Genomic DNA, 23,568 nt, shown 5'->3' with positions numbered 1-23,568 from the left:
CTAGTCATGGTTCAAATGCCACAGTCTCTTGCTGTTCTTTCAAAAATATAGTAGATACTCTTGAATAGATATTTGTTTGTTACATTCCCTTATGGTTAATTTCCATAAACTATTTTTTAAAGTTTATTCATTTATTTACTTTAAGTAATCTCTACACCCAACATGGGGCATGAATTCACAACCCTGAGATCAAGAGTCACATGCTCTTCTGACTGAGCCAGCCAACCACCCCAATTTCAATAGACTTTAAGTAACAATATTTTATAATTTTCATGTAGCTTGTTTTGCTGAGGAGTTCTGCCAAGCTCCCTACTTCATCTTGACGGAAGTTAACAAACCACCATTTATATTATTTTTTTTAATTTTTAAGTAATTTCTACACCCAATATGGGGCTTCAACTCATGACCCCAATATCAAGAGTTCGATGCTCTACCAGCTAAGCCAGACAGGCACACCTTTCACCATTCATTTTTTAAAAGCATCAATTTCATTTGGACAATTATGGGGGAAAAAAAGAAATATTCTTTAAGGCTTCATCTAGTTAAAAAAAAACAATAAAAATGGAATCATAAGAATCTTATATACTTAATTCTTAAAATGCATATCTTGCATTGAAAACATGGAAGTTTAAGCAAATGATAAGATATATAACATTAATGATCAATTTGAATATTATTAATTTGGTTCCTACTTACCAAACGTGGATAAAAACAATAATTAAGAATGGTTCCTAGTATTTTTGTGGGCCTACCACTTCGCCTGGAGAAAATACACATATTCCCGTACCCCAAATTCTGCAATTTCAGAGGCTTTGCTGCCCTTCTGAAGCCCATTCACAAATCCCAGTGACAGGATTCTTATATTCAAGGAACATCCAATGAGTATCATGTAAAAATAAAAGATATGTGGATTGCCAATATGATGAAAGGACTAAAGGTCATAATTTTTTTTCAAGTTGGGTCCAGAAGATGTATATACCTAACATGTAAGAAATTTGTTGTTTATTGATTCTGTCTTGTTGTGAAAGAAGCCTCAGCACCCAGGCATTGATGGAATCAAATAATTAAAACATGATCTCTACTCCTGAGTAGTATGTGATTAAGAGCTAAGTGGAATTTGCAGTCCAGTGCTATTAGGTGTCTGGCTGGAGTGCACAGAGATATCTGTATCAGAAAGAAGCCACTTAAACTGTGATCTGAAGGAAGGACAGAATTTGAATAAGTAGAGATGAGGAGGAAGAGAATCTTAAACACAGGAAACAGATATACCTAAGGGAGAAGTCAAACACAACCCTGACTCTTCAAGGAGGAAGGGAATAAAAATAGTGCATATTTGTAGAGTGATTACTATATACCAAACACATCTCCAAAGCATCTTACATGTATCAACTTCATTGAATCCTAACAACGGTAATGTAAGTATACTTTATCATTCCAATTTCACAAATAAGGAGACTGTGGCATCTAGAGGAAGGGTACTGGCCCTTGCTTACCTATGAGAGCCAGAACTTGAAAATGAATTAAAACTCTGACCTCCAGAAAGAGTGATATAGGGAAGAGAGGAAATAAGTCTCTGTAGACCTTGCAACATGCCTAGATGCTCAATAAATAGATTTGGAATCAAGATTTGACTCTGAGGCATTTTATCTCTCTTGAACATATTGTGAGATATTAGAGCTTCTTTGGGCTTGGAAGTGATACCAGAAGGTGGTACTTTAGAAAGATTTATTTAACAATCTTGTTTGAAGAGAGGTGGATTGTCGAAAGTGGTACTGGAGTGAAAGAAACAAGGATTAATTGCCTCAAGAGAGGCGAGGATGAACAAATACAGATGACAAGCTGAAGCAGCTGGTATCTAAGATGTAAGAGCAGCAAATAAAAGATGTTAAGAGTGGGGGGAAAATACTTTAAAGAGGGAAATGCTAGTTAGTTGTCTTTCATTTTTGGGCTAAAATAATTGTTAGTTTCCCATTAAGACAATTTTTAGACTTCAGAAAACAAAGTCCAAATTCTCATTTTAGACAATTATTGTATTAAGAACTTGATTCGTCTTTAAATTATAAAATTTCTTAATAGAAATCTCTTTACATAACTTTGTAGAATATTCTAGACATATTTTAAAGTATTCTCCTATTTGAAAATGAATTCCCTTTGTAGCAAAGGATGATCTTAACAGACTAATAATAAATTAAAAGAAAAATAGATATTAATATTTTTAGTTCATAATTCTCATGTTCCATTTTGCTAACATTTTGTCCTTGAAGAGGCTGTTCAAGATTTTTACAAAATAATAAAATAGAAGCTTTTAACACTAAAATAGAACATGTAAGAAATGATAGTGCAATGTAATAGAATTCAACATCATTGAAGGAATACTGACTGAAAGTTAAAAAATAGAAAATTTAGTCCATTTCTCCCACAGTCGTGCTTTCTGACATTATGCAAAGGTAATCTTCCTGGGTTTTATTTTGCTATTGGCTGAAATAAAAATGATACAAATTTCGGGACTATTCCAGTGAGGAATTATGACTTCGTAACTTAACGAAATGTAACCAAATATGAAATTTAAAACAATGAGCTTCAGAGGCCCAAAGATCCACTGTGCCAAAATAATAAATGAAATTAATATTGTTACAGATGGCTTGAAACATAAGTTATAGAAATATAATTTATTTTGAGTTTCTCAAAGGGATACTTCCCTTAATTAACATTTTTATTCAACTTATATGTATATTTGAATAGGTAATACATCTATGCTGTTCATAAATCAAAACATACATAAAATTATACAGTAAAAAGCTTCTTTCTAATCCTTATGTCCATACATCCAGTTCCTATATGAAAGTTCCAGTAATATGCATTCTTCCAGAGGTTTATATATGTATGAATATACAAGCACATATTTTTATTGGACTGTGTTTCTGAATTATGTTATTTACTTCACATGCCATATAGCAACTTGATTCTTTTTTTTAAGAAGGTCTGGCCAGTTTTATTAAGGAAAAATTTTGCATGATTTATAATTTACCACTCTGTTCTGACATGCTTCTAATGATATCAGAATCACCTGGATCAATGAGAACCAGTGTGCACTCTGTAGTACTTCCCACATGCTGTGCCCAATTCAATATTATTGCCACATAGTGACAACAGTTTGGGCCAACATAGTGGACTACTTTATTTCAGATTTCCTGAAGGCTGGGCAGTCGTTAAAGATGACTAGTTTAAACAGGTGTTGGAAGATGGCAGCATAGGAGGACACTGGGCTCACCGCGCGTCCTGCTGATCACTTAGATTCCACCTACACCTGCCTAAATAACCCAGAAAACCACCAGAGGATTAGCAGAATGGAGTCACCGGACCCAAGCGCAGAGGAGAGGCCCACGGAAGAGGGTAGGAAGGGCGGCAAGGCGGTGCGCGCTCCACGGACTGGCGGGAGGGAGCCGGGGCAGAGGGGCGGCTCGCCAGCCAAGCAGAGCCCCCGAGTCCAACTTGCAAAAGCGGAGGGGCCTGACGGACTGTGTTCCGACAGCAAGCGCGACTTAGCCTCTGGGAGGTCATAAGTTAACAGCTCTGCTCGGGAAGCGGGAAGGCTGGAGGACAAAGGGAGGGAGAGCTGTGGAGCCCCCGGACAACAGAGCTCAGTTTGGAGGGGAACAAAGGCGCTCGCCAGCGCCATCTCCCCCGCCCATCCCCCAGCCAAAATCCCAAAGGGAACCGGTTCCGGCCAGGGAAATTGCTCGCTCCGCGCAAACACCCAACTCTATGCTTCTGCGGAGCCAAACCTCCAGCAGCGGATCTGACTCCCTCCGGCTGCCACAGAGCCCCTCCTGAAGTGGATCACCTAAGGAGAAGCGAGCTAAGCCTGCCCCCCCTGCCGCCGTGCACCTTGCCTACCCACCCCAGCTAATACGCCAGATCCCCAGCATCACAAGCCTGGCAGTGTGCAAGTAGCCCAGACGGGCCACGCCACCCCACAGTGAATCCCGCCCCTAGGAGAGGGGAAGAGAAGGCACACACCAGTCTGACTGTGGCCCCAGCAGTGGGCTGGGGGCAGACATCAGGACTGACTGCGGCCCCGCCCACCAACTCCAGTTATACACCACAGCACAGGGGAAGTGCCCTGCAGGTCCTCACCACACCAGGGACTATCCAAAATGACCAAGCGGAAGAATTCCCCTCAGAAGAATCTCCAGGAAATAACAACAGCTAATGAGCTGATCAAAAAGGATTTAAATAATATAACAGAAAGTGAATTTAGAATAATAGTCATAAAATTAATCGCTGGGCTGGAAAACAGTATACAGGACAGCAGAGAATCTCTTGCTACAGAGATCAAGGGACTAAGGAACAGTCACGAGGAGCTGAAAAACGCTTTAAAGGAAATGCAAAACAAAATGCAAACCACCACGGCTCGGATGGAAGAGGCAAAGGAGAGAATAGGTGAACTAGAAGATAAAGTTATGGAAAAAGAGGAAGCTGAGAAAAAGAGAGATAAAAAAATCCAGGAGTATGAGGGGAAAATTAGAGAACTAAGTGATACACTAAAAAGAAATAATATACGCATAATTGGTATCCCAGAGGAGGAAGAGAGAGGGAAAGGTGCTGAAGGGGTACTTGAAGAAATCATAGCTGAGAACTTCCCTGAACTGGGGAAGGAAAAAGGCATTGAAATCCAAGAGGCACAGAGAACTCCCTTCAGACGTAACTTGAATCGATCTTCTGCACGACATATCATAGTGAAACTGGCAAAATACAAGGATAAAGAGAAAATTCTAAAAGCAGCAAGGGGTAAACGTGCCCTCACATATAAAGGGAGACCTATAAGACTCGTGACTGATCTCTCTTTTGAAACTTGGCAGGCCAGAAAGAATTGGCACGAGATTTTCAGGGTGCTAGACAGCAAAAATATGCAGCCGAGAATCCTCTATCCAGCAAGTCTGTCATTTAGAATAGAAGGAGAGATAAAGGTCTTCCCAAACAAACAAAAACTGAAGGAATTTGTCACCACTAAACCAGCCCTACAAGAGATCCTAAGGGGGACCCTGTGAGACAAAGTACCAGAGACATCACTACAAGCATAAAACATACAGACATCACAATGACTCTAAACCCGTATCTTTCTATAATAACACTGAATGTAAACGGATTAAATGCGCCAACCAAAAGACATAGGGTATCAGAATGGATAAAAAAACAAGACCCATCTATTTGCTGTCTACAAGAGACTCATTTTAGACCTGAGGACACCTTTAGATTCAGAGTGAGGGGATGGAGAACTATTTATCATGCTACTGGAAGCCAAAAGAAAGCTGGAGTAGCCATACTTATATCAGACAAACTAGACTTTAAATTAAAGGCTGTAACAAGAGATGAAGAAGGACATTATATAATAGTTACAGGGTCTATCCATCAGGAAGAGCTAACAATTATAAATGTCTATGCGCCGAATACCGGAGCCCCCAAATATATAAAACAATTACTCATAAACATAAGCAACCTTATTGATAAGAATGTGGTAATTGCAGGGGACTTTAACACCCCGCTTACAGAAATGGATAGATCATCTAGACACACGGTCAATAAAGAAACAAGGGCCCTGAATGAGACATTGGATCAGATGGACTTGACAGATATATTTAGAACTCTGCATCCCAAAGCAACAGAATATACTTTCTTCTCGAGTGCACATGGAACATTCTCCAAGATAGATCATATACTGGGTCACAAAACAGCCCTTCATAAGTTTACAAGAATTGAAATTATACCATGCATACTTTCAGACCACAATGCTATGAAGCTTGAAATCAACCACAGGAAAAAGTCTGGAAAACCTCCAAAAGCATGGAGGTTAAAGAACACCCTACTAACGAATGAGTGGGTCAACAAGGGAATTAGAGAAGAAATCAAAAAATATATGGAAACAAACGAAAATGAAAATACAACAATCCAAACGCTTTGGGACGCAGCGAAGGCAGTCCTGACAGGAAAATACATTGCAATCCAGGCCTATCTCAAGAAACAAGAAAAATCCCAAATACAAAATCTAACAGCACACCTAAAGGAAATAGAAGCAGAACAGCAAAGGCAGCCTAAACCCAGCAGAAGAAGAGAAATAATAAAGATCAGAGCAGAAATAAACAATATAGAATCGAAAAAAACTGTAGAGCAGATCAACGAAACCAAGAGTTGGTTTTTTGAAAAAATAAACAAAATTGACAAACCTCTAGCCAGGCTTCTCAAAAAGAAAAGGGAGATGACCCAAATAGATAAAATCATGAATGAAAATGGAATTATTACAACCAATCCCTCAGAGATACAAACAATTATCAGGGAATACTATGAAAAATTATATGCCAACAAATTGGACAACCTGGAAGAAATGGACACATTCCTGAACACCCACACTCTTCCAAAACTCAATCAGGAGGAAATAGAAAGCTTGAACAGACCCATAACCAGCGAAGAAATTGAATCGGTTATCAAAAATCTCCCAACAAATAAGAGTCCAGGACCAGATGGCTTCCCAGGGGAGTTCTACCAGACGTTTAAAGCAGAGATAATACCTATCCTTCTCAAGCTATTCCAAGAAATAGAAAGGGAAGGACAACTTCCAGACTCATTCTATGAAGCCAGTATTACTTTGATTCCTAAACCAGAGACCCAGTAAAAAAAGAGAACTACAGGCCAATATCCCTGATGAATATGGATGCAAAAATTCTCAAGAAGATACTAGCAAATCGAATTCAACAGCATATAAAAAGAATTATTCACCATGATCAAGTGGGATTCATTCCTGGGATGCAGGGCTGGTTCAACATTCGCAAATCAATCAACGTGATACATCACATTAACAAAAAAAAAAAGAGAAGAACCATATGATCCTGTCAATCGATGCAGAAAAGGCCTTTGACAAAATCCAGCACCCTTTCTTAATAAAAACCCTTGAGAAAGTCGGGATAGAAGGAACATACTTACACATCATAAAAGCCATTTATGAAAAGCCCACAGCTAACATCATCCTCAATGGGCAAAAACTGAGAGCTTTTTCCCTGAGATCAGGAACACGACAGGGATGCCCACTCTCACCGCTGTTGTTCAACATAGTGCTGGAAGTTCTAGCATCAGCAATCAGACAACAAAAGGAAATGAAAGGCATCAAAATTGGCAAAGATGAAGTCAAGCTTTCGCTTTTTGCAGATGACATGATATTATACATGGAAAATCCGATAGACTCCACCAAAAGTCTGCTAGAACTGATACATGAATTCAGCAAAGTTGCAGGATACAAAATCAATGTACAGAAATCAGTTGCATTCTTATACACTAACAACGAAGCAACAGAAAGACAAATAAAGAAACTGATCCCATTCACAATTGCACCAAGAAGCATAAAATACCTAGGAATAAATCTAACCAAAGATGTAAAGGATCTGTATGCTGAAAACTATAGAAAACTTATGAAGGTAATTGAAGAAGATTTACAGAAATGGAAAGACATTCCCTGCTCATGGATTGGAAAAATAAATATTGTCAAAATGTCAATACTACCCAAAGCTATCTACACATTCAATGCAATCCCAATCAAAATTGCACCAGCATTCTTCTCGAAACTAGAACAAGCAATCCTAAAATTCATATGGAACCACAAAAGGCCCTGAATAGCCAAAGGAATTCTGAAGAAGAAGACCAAAGCAGGAGGCATCACAATCCCAGACTTCAGCCTCTACTACAAAGCTGTCATCATCAAGACAGCATGGTATTGGCACAAAAACAGACACACAGACCAATGGAATAGAATAGAAACCCCAGAACTAGACCCACAAACGTATGGCCAACTCATCTTTGACAAAGCAGGAAAGAACATCCAATGGAAAAAAGACAGCCTCTTTAACAAATGGTGCTGGGAGAACTGGACAGCAACATCAGAAGGTTGAATCTAGACCACTTTCTCACACCATTTACAAAAATAAACTCAAAATGGATAAAGGACCTAAATGTGAGACAGGAAACCATCAGAACCTTAGAGGAGAAAGCAGGAAAAGACCTCTCTGACCTCAGCCGTAGCAATCTCTTACTCGACACATCCCCAAAGGCAAGGGAATTAAAAGCAAAAGTGAATTACTGGGACCTTATGAAGATAAAAAGCTTCTGCACAGCAAAGGAAACAACCAACAAAACTAAAAGGCAACCAACGGAATGGGAAAAGATATTTGCAAATGACATATCGGACAAAGGGCTAGTATCTAAAATCTATAAAGAGCTCACCAAACCCCACACCCGAAAAACAAATAATCCAGTGAAGAAATGGGCAGAAAACATGAATAGACACTTCTCTAAAGAAGACATCCAGATGGCCAACAGGCACATGAAAAGATGTTCAGCGTTGCTCCTTATCAGGGAAATACAAATCAAAACCACACTCAGGTATCACCTCACACCAGTCAGAGTGGCCAAAATGAACAAATCGGAAGACTATAGATGCTGGAGAGGATGTGGAGAAACGGGAACCCTCTTGCACTGTTGGTGGGAATGCAAATTGGTGCAGCCGCTCTGGAAAGCAATGTGGAGGTTCCTCAGAAAATTAAAAATAGACCTACCCTATGACCCAGCAATAGCACTGCTAGGAATTTATCCAAGGGATACAGGAGTACTGATGCATAGGGGCACTTGTACCCCAATGTTCATAGCAGCACTCTCAACAATAGCCAAATTATGGAAAGAGCCTAAATGTCCATCAACTGATGAATGGATAAAGAAATTGTGGTTTATATACACAATGGAATACTACGTGGCAATGAGAAAAAATGAAATATGGCCTTTTGTAGCAACGTGGATGGAACTGGAGAGTGTGATGCTAAGTGAAATAAGCCATACAGAGAAAGACAGATACCATATGGTTTCACTCTTATGTGGATCCTGAGAAACTTAACAGGAACCCATGGGGGAGGGGAAGGAAAAAAAAAAAAAAAAGAGGTTAGAGTGGGAGAGAGCCAAAGCCTAAGAGACTGTTAAAAACTGAGAACAAACTGAGGGTTGATGGGGGGTGGGAGGGAGGGGAGGGTGGGTGATGGGTATTGAGGAGGGCACCTTTTGGGATGAGCACTGGGTGTTGTATGGAAACCAATTTGTCAATAAATTTCATAAAAAAAAAAAAAAGATGACTAGTTTTGTTTTACTATGTCTCATCATTTTCTGAGTCCACTTGTACCCCAGCACATACTTTCCACTTTTCATAATGAGTTGGAACCTAGAGTTGATTGACTCCACTGACTTTTTCTTCTTTTCAGCCACCACCTCCAGGCCTTAGATGCAGGACAGCCCCAACCAAGAGCAGCTGCCAAAATGGCTGGGAGAGAGAAAGGAAAGAGCTCCTACAATGCCTTGATTCTTTAACTTAACATTATAGCTTGGCTGTCTTTCATATCTTGTATAGGAAACTTCCTTATTCTTCTTCTTTTTTTTTTTTTTTTAATTCATTATTACAGTTGGGGAGGTTTCCATTGTATGGACATACCTTAATTCATTTAACCATCAAATGCTACAGAAATTTAAGTTATTTCTGCTATTATAATAATACTACAGTATAAAATTTTTAATGCTTTTTTATTTTGGGGGGTGTGTGTTTGTGGGTGTGCATGTGTTTTAAGTAAATTCTACCCCCAATATGGGGCTCGAACTCATGACTCCGAGATCAAGAGTCACATGCTCCACTGAATGAGCCAGTCAAGCACCCAACAGTATAATTTTTATACAAATTTTATGTCATGAATATTCAACCATAGAACCAGTAATAAATTCATGGGAGAAAAAAATGTCTGGGTTAAAATATGCATGGAGTTTTAATATTTATAGATCTTGCAAAACTGTCCAACATGGGAGATGTACTGTTTACATTCTCACAAGCAACAAGTGAGAGTGTTATTTTGCTACTAGTGACTATACCAATAGTGTGAGTTTAACAAGCTTACAGATGTCCATCAATTCAAGAGACTAAAAAATTCTATCAATGTTGCTTTAGGATTTGAATTTCTATAGGATTCTGATGGACATTAGGGTTAGGATTAAGACATAATTCCCTATGTACAAGAACCATTTCATCATCTTCTTTTATTAAAAATGTCTTCCCTTTGGGGCGCCTGGGTGGCTCAGTCGGTTGAGCATCCGGCTTCGGCTCAGGTCATGATCTCACAGTCTGTGGGTTCGAGCCCCACGTCGGGCTCTGTGCTGACAGTGCAGAGCCTGGAGCCTGCTTCAGATTCTGTGTCTCCCTCTCTCTCCACCCCTCTGCCTCTCTCTGTCTCAAAAATAAATAAAAACATTAAAAAAAATGTCTTCCGTTTGTGTACAGGTTTAATTTTTGTGTTATTCTTGATTTCTAGAAAATCTTAAGCACTATTAACACATTACTGTGATATAAATTGCAAATAGTTTTCCCGGCCTATGTATTTGATTTTGGTATTTTTGCGATACAGATTTTATTCTAATGTAACTGATTTTTGTAATGTTATCATTCTTCCTTCCATGGGCTCCAGACTAGGAGTTATGGTTATGAAGCACTGCTCCATTGTAAGATTATAAATTCTCTCAGGTTTTCCTCTTACATTACTAAGAGTTCATATTTTACACATAAATGTTTTATTTTTTCATCTTGGATATGTTTTTTTGTTTTGTTTTGTCTTGTTTTCTGCTAGTTGGCTAACCATTTCTCACAACACGACTAGTCATTTGTCTCAGTAAACAAAATTATATATTTCTACAACATAGCTGCCAAGATTATTCATCTTGATTTTCCACTTTTTCCTTCTCTTCTACAGGGCACAAATGCTTAAAAACAACAAGAAATTACCAAGATATACACGCATATATACATGTATGTGTATATTTATATATGAATTGAATGTTTAGAAGAACAGAAGCCAGAACTAAAGTCAACAGATAAAGTCAGTGGTTCTGAATGAAGATAAGTGCACAGTGTCCTTGCTTGGTTATTCTTTAGGAAATCTGCCTAGTATCTGGTAAAGACACCAATTATTAACAAATTATTTCAAACCTAAGAGACACTAATCCTAGCCAATAAATGTAATATGATTCTCTTACAAGTTATTTGAAAAGCTGTCTTGGGCTTGGGGAGGGGATTCTGCGTAGAAAAATTCTAAAGCTTTTTGGGTAGCAGTAAAACTCAAAAGGGCATATGTAATTAATAATTGATGTTTTTAAACTACCTTCTAAGAAGTTCCTATTGACCCAGGATTTGTTATTAAACTAGACAGTAATGTGAGATAGGAGAGAAAAAGAAAACACACACATATTTAATGGCCCAAGGTCACAGATTAGATCATTTAGGATGAAAATCGAGCACTGAATGAAAATTTCAAGTTCTTGAAGTTAAATATGTAATATAGTCACTTTCTTAAGCCTCCCCTACAACATTTTCAGGCTAAATTACAGAAAAAAATTAAAAGAATGTATTTTTATAATATTCTGACATGTAATAAAAATGAAGAGCTAAATGGAAATTGTTTTAATCAGAGCATCCGATGTAAAACACTGAAGTACTGTTACTAATGGTGATTTATACAACAATCATATATCCAAGCACCATTCAAAGCCCCTCTCTTGTATTAACTCATTTATTCCTCAAGTAACCAAGTGAGCTAGATATGAGTATTATCTCCATTTTATAAGGAAGCTAGAGCAAACAGATTAAATAATTTGCCAAATGAGCCAGCTGTGCAGCAACAAAATGAAAAATGACAGCTTCATCACCAGATTTGACATGCAGACATCTATGACAGCTGCAGAAACTAGCTATGGTGCCCTGATGAACACAGCCAAGATGTCCACTGCACATTACTGAAAGGAACTTCTATGTCCAAGAATCAAAAATCACCAACTGGAAATGGCTATAACTGACAGAAGGCATGCTCAGTAGCTGTCACTGTAAGCCAGAATTGGAAGGAACAGGATCCAGTCCCAATTACAAGAAGACTCAGAGAAAGCAAACAGGCAACCAGTGGTGCAAAGCTAGAGGATGACCAGGAGACGTTGGCTAACCAAAGACTTTTATAGATAGAGATCTAGCTATTCAAGCTGGGCCCACACTAGGGAAAAAAGAATGCTCAAATTTGTCAATGAGGTAGGTGTCAATGAGCCCTAAGAAAGAACCAGCACTCCACATATTCGGGAAAGGGTCAGGGGCATGGACATTTGGCAGTCACTTCTAGAGCTACACACATCACTGCCCAGGGGTGTTCACCCACATGGGGCTATTTAACTTTAAATTTACTAAGATTAAACAGAATTAAAAATTCAGTTCTTCCATCACAGGAGCCACATTTCGAGTGTTAAAGAGTACAAATGGCTACGACTATTATATTAAACAGCAGTGCTAGAGTATATCAACTTTACCAAATATCCCCCTTGCTAAGTATAGGGTGATTTTGTTCTCTATTATTGTTTTACATCAAATTTTAGAATGAAGTGACTCCAACCCTAATGTGGACAGCATGTATGTATAACCATAAAATTTGAGAATATAGAGTCAGGAGAAAAAAAACAAGGAGTGAGTGACAGCCAACATTGCATATTGAAGTCATATCATCATTCTTGTCTAAACCAACAGTCCAATATGTTCTGTTTACCTTGATCCTTACTGCTCACAAACTCCAGAAGTAATTGCTGACAAGCCCTTGCAAAGAACCTCCTACCCCATGGAAAGGTCCTAATAGAAGTCAGAATTTTCCTGGCTTTTTTTCTTCCTTAGCTGAACAATTCCTAAAATACAAAATTGAAACTTCAAAAGAATGAAATCCAACAATAAAAACAACACTTTCATCAACTGAAAATTAATTCCTCTAGCTCGCATTTTTCCCTCAAAAACATGCATGCTCCCTACTTAAAAAGAGCCTTGAGAAACCACAGAGGGGAAAAAAAAATGCAAAATCTATTGTGTGATTCACTTGGCCATTCACAGAAGTATATTTCATTTGAAATATTCATTAAGGAAACTACTAAAATATATCATCTTTGTTGGTTAGTGTGGCCCAGCACAGCATACTTTAAACACGTCCCATATCAGTTTTCGTTTCTGAAAAATGGGGACAAAACTAGTATCTTCCTCTATGGCTAGGATTTTGAGATTTTTTAAATTGTGAAACTCTTCTGTGCAAACTGGTTTCAAACATTTCCTCAATGATCCAAAATTACAAATATGAGGTTTTGCAGAAAATGTCCTATACAACCCAGAGATACATTTCCAATGTGATGATAATCATATGATAAAATTACTGCACTCTTCCCTTTGCCTACCAAAAAAGAAAAAAAAAAGTGTAAAACTACTCTAAATGGACTTCAATGCCTTGTAACCACAATTACTACTCAGAGTGTCGACAAAACAAGAAAAGCACAGATTAAACAATTTTCTTTCAAAGGCACCTACAGACATCCAGATAACATAATGTAAAAACTCTTAGAATATGTGACTTCTTAACATCTTTCAATTACTGTTAATAATACAGATTCTTCCTAAGAGAACAAAACAGAATGTGGTTAAATTTGGAGTGAGAAGTGGTCTCTGAAGAAATCTTCTGGTTAAAAGAAAATACCCATGAATTAATATACAACCAAACATATTGAACACTGATGCAAAATATGCCTTGATAACAAAGTTGGTAACTTAAATTTTATGAAATATTCAGTCACAATGGAATATGAGAGATGTAAAAATAAATTTAACACAGTATTATAGTTGGATTTACATTTCTAACTAGAAATGGACATATATATCATAAAAGAAATGCAATTTGTAATTTAGGTGAATAATGGGTATCAGTTGTAGACATTAAAACTGCAATGGGTCTTTTTTAAAGAACCACTATTCTCTTATTGAAGAGAACTTCAGCTTCATCTCATTCCTGGTTTCTAAAAATAGAAATTGTATGTTTTTACTAAAAATTTCAGAACTAAAAAAGGTAAGAAATTAAGCAGGATCATATGATAGTAAAGTGTATTTGCCCTTGAACTGAATATCCTAAATATTTCTTCTTTGTGGGTTGTTTTTCTGGTACTCTGATGTTTATCATTTCTTACTTATGTAAAATGTGTTTCACTGACTGATAATTAACATTGCCAATCCAAGAAATGAGTAAGTGGTGGGAGAAAATGCCCCCGTGGGCTTCTTGCACTGGATGGAGGATAGATTAGAGACTTCTAAGTCCCACCCAATTACATGGTTCTCTGAATGGTACTTCTTACCCCTTCCTTTGATAGTCCCTTATAGAAATTCCTAATGTAATCTGCTGCTCTACTTCCTTGGTTTTCTTTAGCCTTGGTAAGCAGAAATGTCCCTAGTAGAGAACATTTCAGTAGCTGCAGTAGCGTATCATTGTCTTACACCTGGCCACAAGCACCTTCCTGCCTAAACCAATACTGGAAACCAGACAGCATGTGGATTCTGAGACCATCCATTCTCTGAAGAGCCAGATAAAGAAGTCAAATTTAAAAATGGGCATTTTCAACCCTTCTAGTCTTGATATATAATATATATATTACATATATAATATAATAATATTGATATAGTAAGCAAAATGTATATTTTGAGGAAAATAAGTATTATTTTGTAAGTCAGAGAAAGCAAAATGACTTACTGACAAATTATCATGTGCTGACCAGCCAGCTGAAATACAATCATTGGTACCCAGACATTTGGCAGTTACCCTGCAGATAGAATTACTGTCATCACACGCAACTTGTCTTCTCATGTATTGATTTGTGTGGACCATATCTCAATTCAATCAATACGAACACGTTAGGAGAAAGTCTTTTAAAAATTCTTTCTGATTGGATTCTACCTCACAGTAGAAAAACAATTCTTCTGAGATTGAATGTACATTGTATAATTATTCCTAAGTGGTTTTTTAATGTCATTGGATTAAAAAAGAAATTCCAGAATGTCTGAGTGCTAAAACACCCCAAGTAAATTAAGAACTTATTTACTTAGCTCTCAAGCTAGTGAAAGTCAAACTCATTAATCTTAGTAATAAATACCACCAAGAAAAATTGCCACTAGGAAAAAAGATACAAAATGTTGGCACAAATAACTGAAAATTGCTTTAAACATGTTCTGGCGTGCTGTTACCTTTTGCAGTTAGAGAAATAGCATACATTTTGCATTTTTAAATACTGTTTACTTATTAGCTATTTTGGACACCACTTTAAAATTTAGTTAAAAGAAGAGCATGTAGGGCACCTGGGTGGCTCAGTCGTTTGAGGATCTAACTTTGGCTCAGGTCATGATCTCACGGTTCATGGGTTCAGGCCCCGCGATGGGCTCTGTGTTGACAGCTCAGAGCCTGAAGACTGCTTCGGATTCTGTGTCCCCCCCGCCCACTCTCTCTCTGCCCCTCCTCCATCTGAGCTCTGTCTCTCTCTCAAAAAATAAACATTAAAAATTCAAAAAAAAATTTTTAAACAATAGCATGTAAACTTGTGAAATCACTGTTGTATACCTGAAACATTGTGTGTCAACTACACTTCAATATAAATGAATGAATGAATGAATGAATGAATGAATAAATAAATAAATAAATAAATAAATAAATAAATACTAAAGGTGTAACAGCACTCAGATAAAATTAGCAACTGCCAAAAAATAAAAATAAAAAATAAAAAAAATTAGCAACTGCCTATGGGAGAGAATATTACTGTAACTTTAACTCCTATGTATTCCATACAAATGATCTGCAAACACTTATAAGGAGAGATTAATTTTGTAGTTATGTTTCTGGGAATGATGGAAGGTGAGGTAAATGAGGATATTTTCCCAGTGTTTGTAACACTCAGGACTATTATGTGAGAAAAAAAGGGGAGGAAAGAAATAATGGAAAACATATTATCATGATTGCTACTGTGAACATATGAACAATTTCAATCTAAAGTAAACCTATTTTGGGAGTGCCTTGGTGGCTCAGTTGGTTAAACGTCCAACTTCGGCTCAGGTCGTGATCTTACAGTTTGTGAGTTCGAGCCCCGCGTCAGGCTTTGTGCTGACAGCTCAGAGCCTGGAGCCTGCTTCAGATTCTGTGTCTCCCTCTCTCTCTGCCCCTCCCCTGCTCACACTCTGTCTCTCTCTCTCTCTCTCAAAAATAAACATTAAAAAATTTTTAAAAATAATAAGGTAAACCTATTTTTGTTGTTTAATATATATTGATCAAGCTGTATCCCTCCCATGAGATATTTTTCATTTTCAAAGAATAACATATTTGATTTTTATATCAGCTCACCTTAATATTTAAGTATAATCCCTTTATAAACTAGACTGGACAGGTATCATTTACCTTTTTTCTCCCTATAACTAGTAACTCTTCCCACATTCTCTAATTCCAAGTTCATGGCTCCATGTCCTGCTTTGTTTGCATGAAGACCAGCTTACAGAGCACATATGAACAAACAAACTCTCTGCAAGATTCTCACTAGGCTATCAATGCACAACTAAAATGGACAGTCACGTTATGCTAGAAAGTGAAGAATGGAATAATTCTTATGAGCAGTTGCTTTACATATGAGCAACGTTTTCTAAAAGGAAAATTATACTCCATTCAATTGATCCTTCCTTACTCTTATTTTTTTCTGATAACTAGATATTTCTAGGTACTCTTCCCGCTCTGTCTCTACACAAAGGATTCAGAGTAGATTAGAAACTAGGAGGCTTTCCCCTACCAATACCAAGGCAAGCAATTTACCTCCTATCAGTTCTTTCTGTCCTGTGAGGCTCTGTACTATGTCTCCCAGTCCTCTTTGTTTTGGTGAGCTGTGACCTTCTGGTTGGCCTTTCTGTCAACCTCTGGCCTATTTACATCAAGGGATCAAAGTGAGTCCTCTCCAAACAGGAAGAAGTATAAACACCTACCTGAACTCTGGTCATTCTTCTTACCATTATTCAAACTAATAATGAAATCCTAGTTCTTCTCTCCATAGCACAGCGGTTTGACTATACTCCTGAATCTAACAAACTATGAGTAACATTTTTTTAAATAGAAAGATCTTATAATTTTGCCAAATTACCCAATATCCATTAACCTCAGCTCTCTCATCTGTTAGAAGAAAATGATAATGTTACCCTAGCTCTCATGTTTCTAAGAAAATAAAATTAAACTGTGGGTAAACAATTTCCACAGTTCATGCAGACCATAGTCAATAAAAGCTATCTCTTTATAAATTAAGAGGAAGAGGAGAAATAAGAACAATAGTAAAGACTGCCTTCTGATTCACATGGCATCCCTTCTGTTGTCGTCAAGGCACAACTTCATAACGTATGTGGAACCATCATGACTCCTAAATACAAAGTACAGAAGACTCCTAAACACAAAGTACTCCCAATATAAGTTATGGGGTGATTGTGCTGTGGCAACTTGGTTAAGCTGGGAACTATGCTTCACAGAATTTCCTTCTCTGAATTGCCCAGGTGAGAGTCAACCAAAAGTTGAAATTCTGCAAGATTTAGAAAGCAGAAGTGAAGCATCTATCTAACTTCCTGACAGTCTTTTTGCAGACAAACATGGTTGCATAGTCATTATTTGGTATTTAGCATAGAAGACAGTTAAAGAGTTTAATGCTATCTGGCGTAAAAATTATGCTAGTACTAGAAATATAAACATGTTAAGAATGATGTGTTAAAGGGTACCTGGCTGGTTCAGTGGGAAGAGCATGCGACTCTTCATCTTGGGATCAGAAGTTCAAGTCCCATGTTGGGTGCAGAGATTACATACATACATACATACATACATACATACATAAAATAAACAAAGTAACTAAGAAAAAAAAAAAAGAATGATGAGAATGGTGTGCTAAACTACCTCTCAGTAAGAACCTAAAAACTTTTTATTAAAATGAATGATGTGACAATTTAAAATGCTGTTCTGCCCTTCTCACATCCCAGCTCTGTGATCCACTTACTAAGTCTTCTTACTAAATCTTTTTACTAAGTCCTTTTACTAAGTCTTTTTTTTTGGGGGGGAATGTGCTTCAAATTTGAAGATTCCTAAATGTTTAACTTTTGGATAAATTAGATCACTGTATTGGCAAATTAGTAAAAACCTACAGCCTCAGAACTCAAATAAAGATACAAGTTATTTGGTAGTAAGCAAATGATCCCAGAGTATCTTCTGAAGTCTCTAATCAGAAAATAACATACTTAAGGACTCCCATGGTTTGTGTTAATTCAAACAAAATATAAAAACAAAAATCCTCCATTGACCTAATCACCTTCCTAACTCCTGCCTTGCTTACATAACAAATCTTATCTACACTTACTTTATCTACACTTCCTCTCCTCTGTATACTGGTTAAAGCTTTTCAGTTCTGTTCCTACCACATAGTGAAATACATTTCTCTAGTTCACTGGTTCTCAAACCCCAGTCTGCAAAATAATCTCCCAGATATTTTTTTAAGTCAAGATCCTTAAGCCATATACCCCAGAGATTCTAATTTAATAGTCCCAATTTGGAAGGCAGGGGTGTGAATATTTATCAGCATTCCTGAACTATTCTTAACCACCCACATCAGAATCATGTCATGAAGAGCTAACAACCTTATCTGTTGGAGACTCTTCAGCTGTTATTCACATTTGACCTTTTTGCAATATTTGATACCATTTATGATATCTCCTTGAAATTTCATCTTCCCAGATGCTCAAGGCCCAGGTCCTGGAAAATTGCTGGCTCTCCCACAAATAATTTATTAGTGAGTTCATAAAAATGAGCTATAGACAGTAGCATCCGCCCTAAGTATTTATTCACTATTTGATATAAAGCTTCAAGTGGCCTGAGGCCCTCCCAAATCAATGTCTCTCATGGGATTCTCTTTCCAATTTCTTACAGCCTTAGTCTGCTGTTAAATATACATAATGACAAGCATTTCCCGAATGTTTACGATGGGTGCTAAGCACATATATTATATCCTGTAACAATCCTATGTGTCATGCTTTCCCTCATCACAAATTTTTGTTGTTTATGGTTCCCCCCACCCAAGCTACACGCACTGCCTGAGAGCCCTAGGTCACAGTCTACTCACCCCATCAAGGTCACTTTCTCTGGGTATTTTTCCTGATGGCCTTACTGACACTCCTTTCCCTGTGCTCCATGTCATCTAACACGCTGTAAATAATTCATTTGCCTAATTGTCACCACCACCTCTAACCAGTGGGTTTCTTGAAGGGTAAATCTATTAGCCCAGGGCCTGCTGTGGAGCCTAGTTGAATGATTTTCCTTAACTAATTAAGGCTTGTTATCATGTTTTATTTATTTAACTCTTCAACCCTTTTAGCAGGATATTATACAATATTTCACATAATGTGGTCCTTGGACCACTTATACTCAAATCTCCCTAGATGATGGTTAAAAAGATAGTTTCCTGGAACACCTGGGTGGCTCAGTTGGTTAAGCCTCCAACTCTTGGTTTAAGCTCAGGTCATGATCTCACTGTTCATGAGTTTGAACCCCACATCAGGCTTTTATGCTGACAGTATGGAGCCTGCTTGGGATTATCTCTCTCCCTCTCTCTCTGCCCGCCCCACCCCCACCCTGCTCATGCTCTCTCTCTCAAAATAAATAAATAAACATTTACCAAAAAAAAAAAAAAAAAAGTTTCCTATGCTCCCTACTTACTATATAACAAGATTTCCAAGGTTGAGTCCAGGAATATTCATCTTGATAGGTACCTCAGGTTATTCTCATAAATAGTAAAAATTTTAAAATATTGCTTCAGGAGCTCCTGAGTTTGTGACTTCAATCCTCAGATTGGGCTATCTGCTGGCAGCATGGAGCCTGTTTAGGATTCTCTCCTCCCTCTCTCCCATTCGTGCATACATGTGCTCACTCTCTCGCTCGCTCTCTCTCTCTCTCAATAAATAAACTTTAAAAATAAATAAATAAAATAAAATATTGGTTCAGTGGGAAGAAGTTCCTACTCAGATTGAAGAGACCTGTCTTCTACTAGTGACGATACCAATAACTAGCTTATGTTTAATTTAGAAAACCTTTAAAAAGACTAGATATTTTTTTTTTAATTTAGAAGCAGGGGATTAGAATAAATTATCTACAATATGTATCTTCTATCTCTAAAACATTCTCTTAGTTTTAATAATTTGAAGAACCAGTGATATACTTGCAAGTTAAATTTCCTCTAAGCCATCTGAAACTGGGGTCTGTCTTTTGTACGTCATAGAAATAAATTTCAAGTCATATAAGGATGCAAGAGATTTAAGTGTAATGAATCCAAAGTTGGGCTAGAGATATTCTTACTGTTGCAAATAGGTAGAAAAAAGTAAAGGACTTGGCCAAAGTATCCTAACTTCTTTAATTTCTTACCCTAAGTAGTTCATAGAAGGAGAAATATTACCATTTTTTATTAAAGAGTATAATCCTTGGACCACATGAACCAGAATCACTTAGGTTTCTGCTTAACACTATAGTTTCCCAGGTAGCACCCACTACCTACTGAATCAGAATGTTTGACCAACAGTAAGTATCTCTACAAGCACTCCAGGTGACTTACCTACCATCGGGGTACCACTGATCCACATAATCTAAGTAGTTACATTAAGGTAAACATGACAAATGAATTGCTCCAATCTCTAGAACAAAAGGATAAATAAATCCTCTAATGTCTTATGCAAGCCAGTCTTCTGAACATGCACAGAAAATCCTTGCACAGTCATGTGGACTAAAACAGCATGTTTTCTGACTTTAGGAGTGGGAGAATCAAGGCTGTGGGCCAGGATACAATTATAATCCAGTATATAAGTAGTGCCTTGCAAATGTTCAAAAATTTTGATCCAGTATAGTTCTGGGTAGAAAGAAAGGCAATGAACAGGATCTGAGAGATGACCAAAGAGTAGAAAGAGGCTCTGGGGGCTAAGACAAACAACAACAACAACAATAAAAACAGTATATAGAGAGGCAGGAAAAAGAACAATTAAGGAAGAGAATTATGAATTAATAAGTAAATGCAAAAAAAAATAATAAAATAAAAAAATAAGTAAGTGCAACCAGTTTTGCTTAATTAGATAAACTGGTGTTAACCCTAAAATCCGTGATTACAGGGGCACCTCGGTGGCTCAGTCAGTTGAGCATCAACTTCCTCTCAGGTCATGATCTTGTGGTTTGTGAGTTCAAGCCCTGTGCCAGGCTCTGGGCTGACAGCTCAGAGCCTGGAGCCTACTTCAGATTCTGTATCTCCCTCTCTCTCTGCCCCTCCTCTGCTCGCTTGCTCTCTCTCTCTCTCTCTCTCTCTCTCAAAAATAAACATTAAAAAAACAAAAATCTGTGATTAGAAATCATCTGATGGGTTGAACAAAAACTACATGTATTAAAATGTAGTGACCATTGATATATCATATCCAAGGGCATAGGTAATATTAAATTAATAGTAAATAAAGATTGTCCTTCTTTCTAAACTGAAAAATAAACAGTGAGAAAACTTTCAAGGCATTAAAGTATTTGGGAAACTTATGCTAAAAATTTGAAAAAGGTAGGGGCGCAGGTGGCTCAGTCTGTTAAGCAATCAGCACTTGATTTTGGCTCAGGTCATGATCTCACAGGTTCAAGATCCACCCAGCATTGGGCTCTGCATTGTCAGCATGGAGCCTGCTTGGAATCCCCTCTCTCCCTCTCTCTCTCCCCTTCCCATCCACCACTCATGTGTACATGCTCTCTCTCTCAAAACTAATAAATAAACATTAAAAATTTTTTGAAAAAGGTACATGTAATTCAATCTTTTAATAGGATAAATATCTGTCATTGGCTACATATGCAAAATTTTTATGAAGTTCATTATAAATTATTTACATTTACATGAGAAAATTTTGATATATCAGAAATGAATTCCATGGCACACATTGAACGAAAAAAAAAACGGTTTGAAAGATACAAGATTTTAGAGGTTACTTTCAGAGAGTAAAAAGTGAATAACTAAAGCATCAATGAATTATTATTCACCACTTTTCCTGAACAAAGTTGTATGTATTAATTAAGTCGTGATTAAAGGAAGATGGTCTAAGTGCCAATCACACACTTACCACAAGTATATCAAGTAAAATTATAGGTTCTTCTTTCCCCTTCATAATTCTATGAATAAAAATGCCTGTCTTTTCATTGGAAAATCAGTCTGGTATTTTCTCAAGGTCAAACATCTCTGACAAATGTGTTTTCAATATCTTATTCAAATGTAAAATACTAACAGCTATTGTCTGCACTGGGTCTAAAATGATTTATAGATTCCTGTGACATAACTTAACTCTTTAAGCACAGGACCCCCCAAAAATAATGATTTTTTTAGGTGTAAGATTTAAGAAAATCTCTTGTTCCTTTAATTAATGGTAAAGTAGTATTAAATTGTTGATTATTTAGTACTTTGTAAATTATTAGACTACAGATGAATGTAATAATTCAGTCCTGAGAGCACCTAGCATGGTTGGCCACCCTGTCTTCCGGGACCAGCAAGAACGCCCACAGTGCCCAAGGGAGCAGCTCCAGCTAGAGGCCAGCATGGAGAAAATCAAGGTCTTGCAGGTGGCTATCGAGCCTCAACAGCACAGCATTCTGCATGCTCGCAAGGGTGCCTTGCTGGTAGGTGCTCCAGCTGGAAGGAACCCCTTCAGGAGTCCAGATCCTATGCTTTATTCTAAAGACTGTAGGGAAGAAGTTCACTGAGGAATACTTGTAAGTGCAAAGCAATGAATGACTGCCTCCAAGTCTCAAGAAAACACTTTTCTCCAGCCAAATGACTTTTAGATATTTCAATCCTTTCCTGTCACCTGATCCTAGAGCCAAAATTCTACTGTTTCACCTCTGATAAGGAGACTAAATAATAATGGCCTGATTCTGTTGGTGAAGTGTTTTTATATTTAAGACCAAAAAAAGTTACTGATGTGGGAAACTAAGGCAAGTGAAAAAGTAAATTTCCTTACTGTCTACAGCCCATGGACAAGTCCTTGAAACAGGCAGTGACAATCCTCTAGGAACTCAGCTGTGGGGATGATGACACTTTGCTAAGGGAAGAAGGCAGCCTTAGCTTGACATGAGCCAGACCTCTAGGAGCCAATAAGTCTTCTTTAACATATAAAAATCCCTTTGGAAACTTCCTTTATCTCCAACTCACCCCCCTGCCCCAGATATATGTTAGCAATAATCCTCCAAATTTATGGCCCACTGAAATACATCTGAAGGGTCTCATGACTAATATTTTACTAGACAATAGTAAATAACCTTATCTTAACAATAGCTAGCCCCCTCAAGGTCCTGGAAACCGTGCTTCCAAAATTCCTTAGAGGCTTAACACTGTCCATGACCCCCTCCCAACTTGAAGGTATATAATCAGTCACCAGTCAACCCTGGGCAGCTCTTTCTGCCATGGGTCCTGTCCCTGTGCTTTAATAAAACCACCTTTTTGCCCCAAAGACTGCTCAAGAATTCTTCGTTGAGCTCCAATGTTTTCTACATCACCACCACCAAATATATACTAAAATATACCTCTTTCATAAATGAATTACTAGTGTTTCTATACTTGGAA

General features: G+C 37.5%; 1 long non-coding RNA gene across 1 annotated transcript; it reads right to left on the bottom strand.

Moving 5' to 3' along the window:
• Nucleotides 1-201: 201 nt before the first annotated feature.
• Nucleotides 202-22,808, bottom strand: LOC115517279. Its single transcript, XR_003969763.1, has 3 exons — nt 22,742-22,808; nt 1,528-1,533; nt 202-212 (listed from the first exon to the last, which is right to left on the bottom strand). It is a non-coding gene; the product is annotated as an uncharacterized LOC115517279 (long non-coding RNA).
• Between the last annotated feature and the right edge of the window lie 760 nt (nt 22,809-23,568).

This window comes from Lynx canadensis, chromosome B3 (assembly GCF_007474595.2).
Source record: "Lynx canadensis isolate LIC74 chromosome B3, mLynCan4.pri.v2, whole genome shotgun sequence".
NCBI classification, from domain to species: domain Eukaryota; kingdom Metazoa; phylum Chordata; class Mammalia; order Carnivora; family Felidae; genus Lynx; species Lynx canadensis.
The sequence above is the reverse complement of the archived record's forward strand: the minus strand, read 5'-3'. Positions and strand labels throughout refer to the sequence as shown.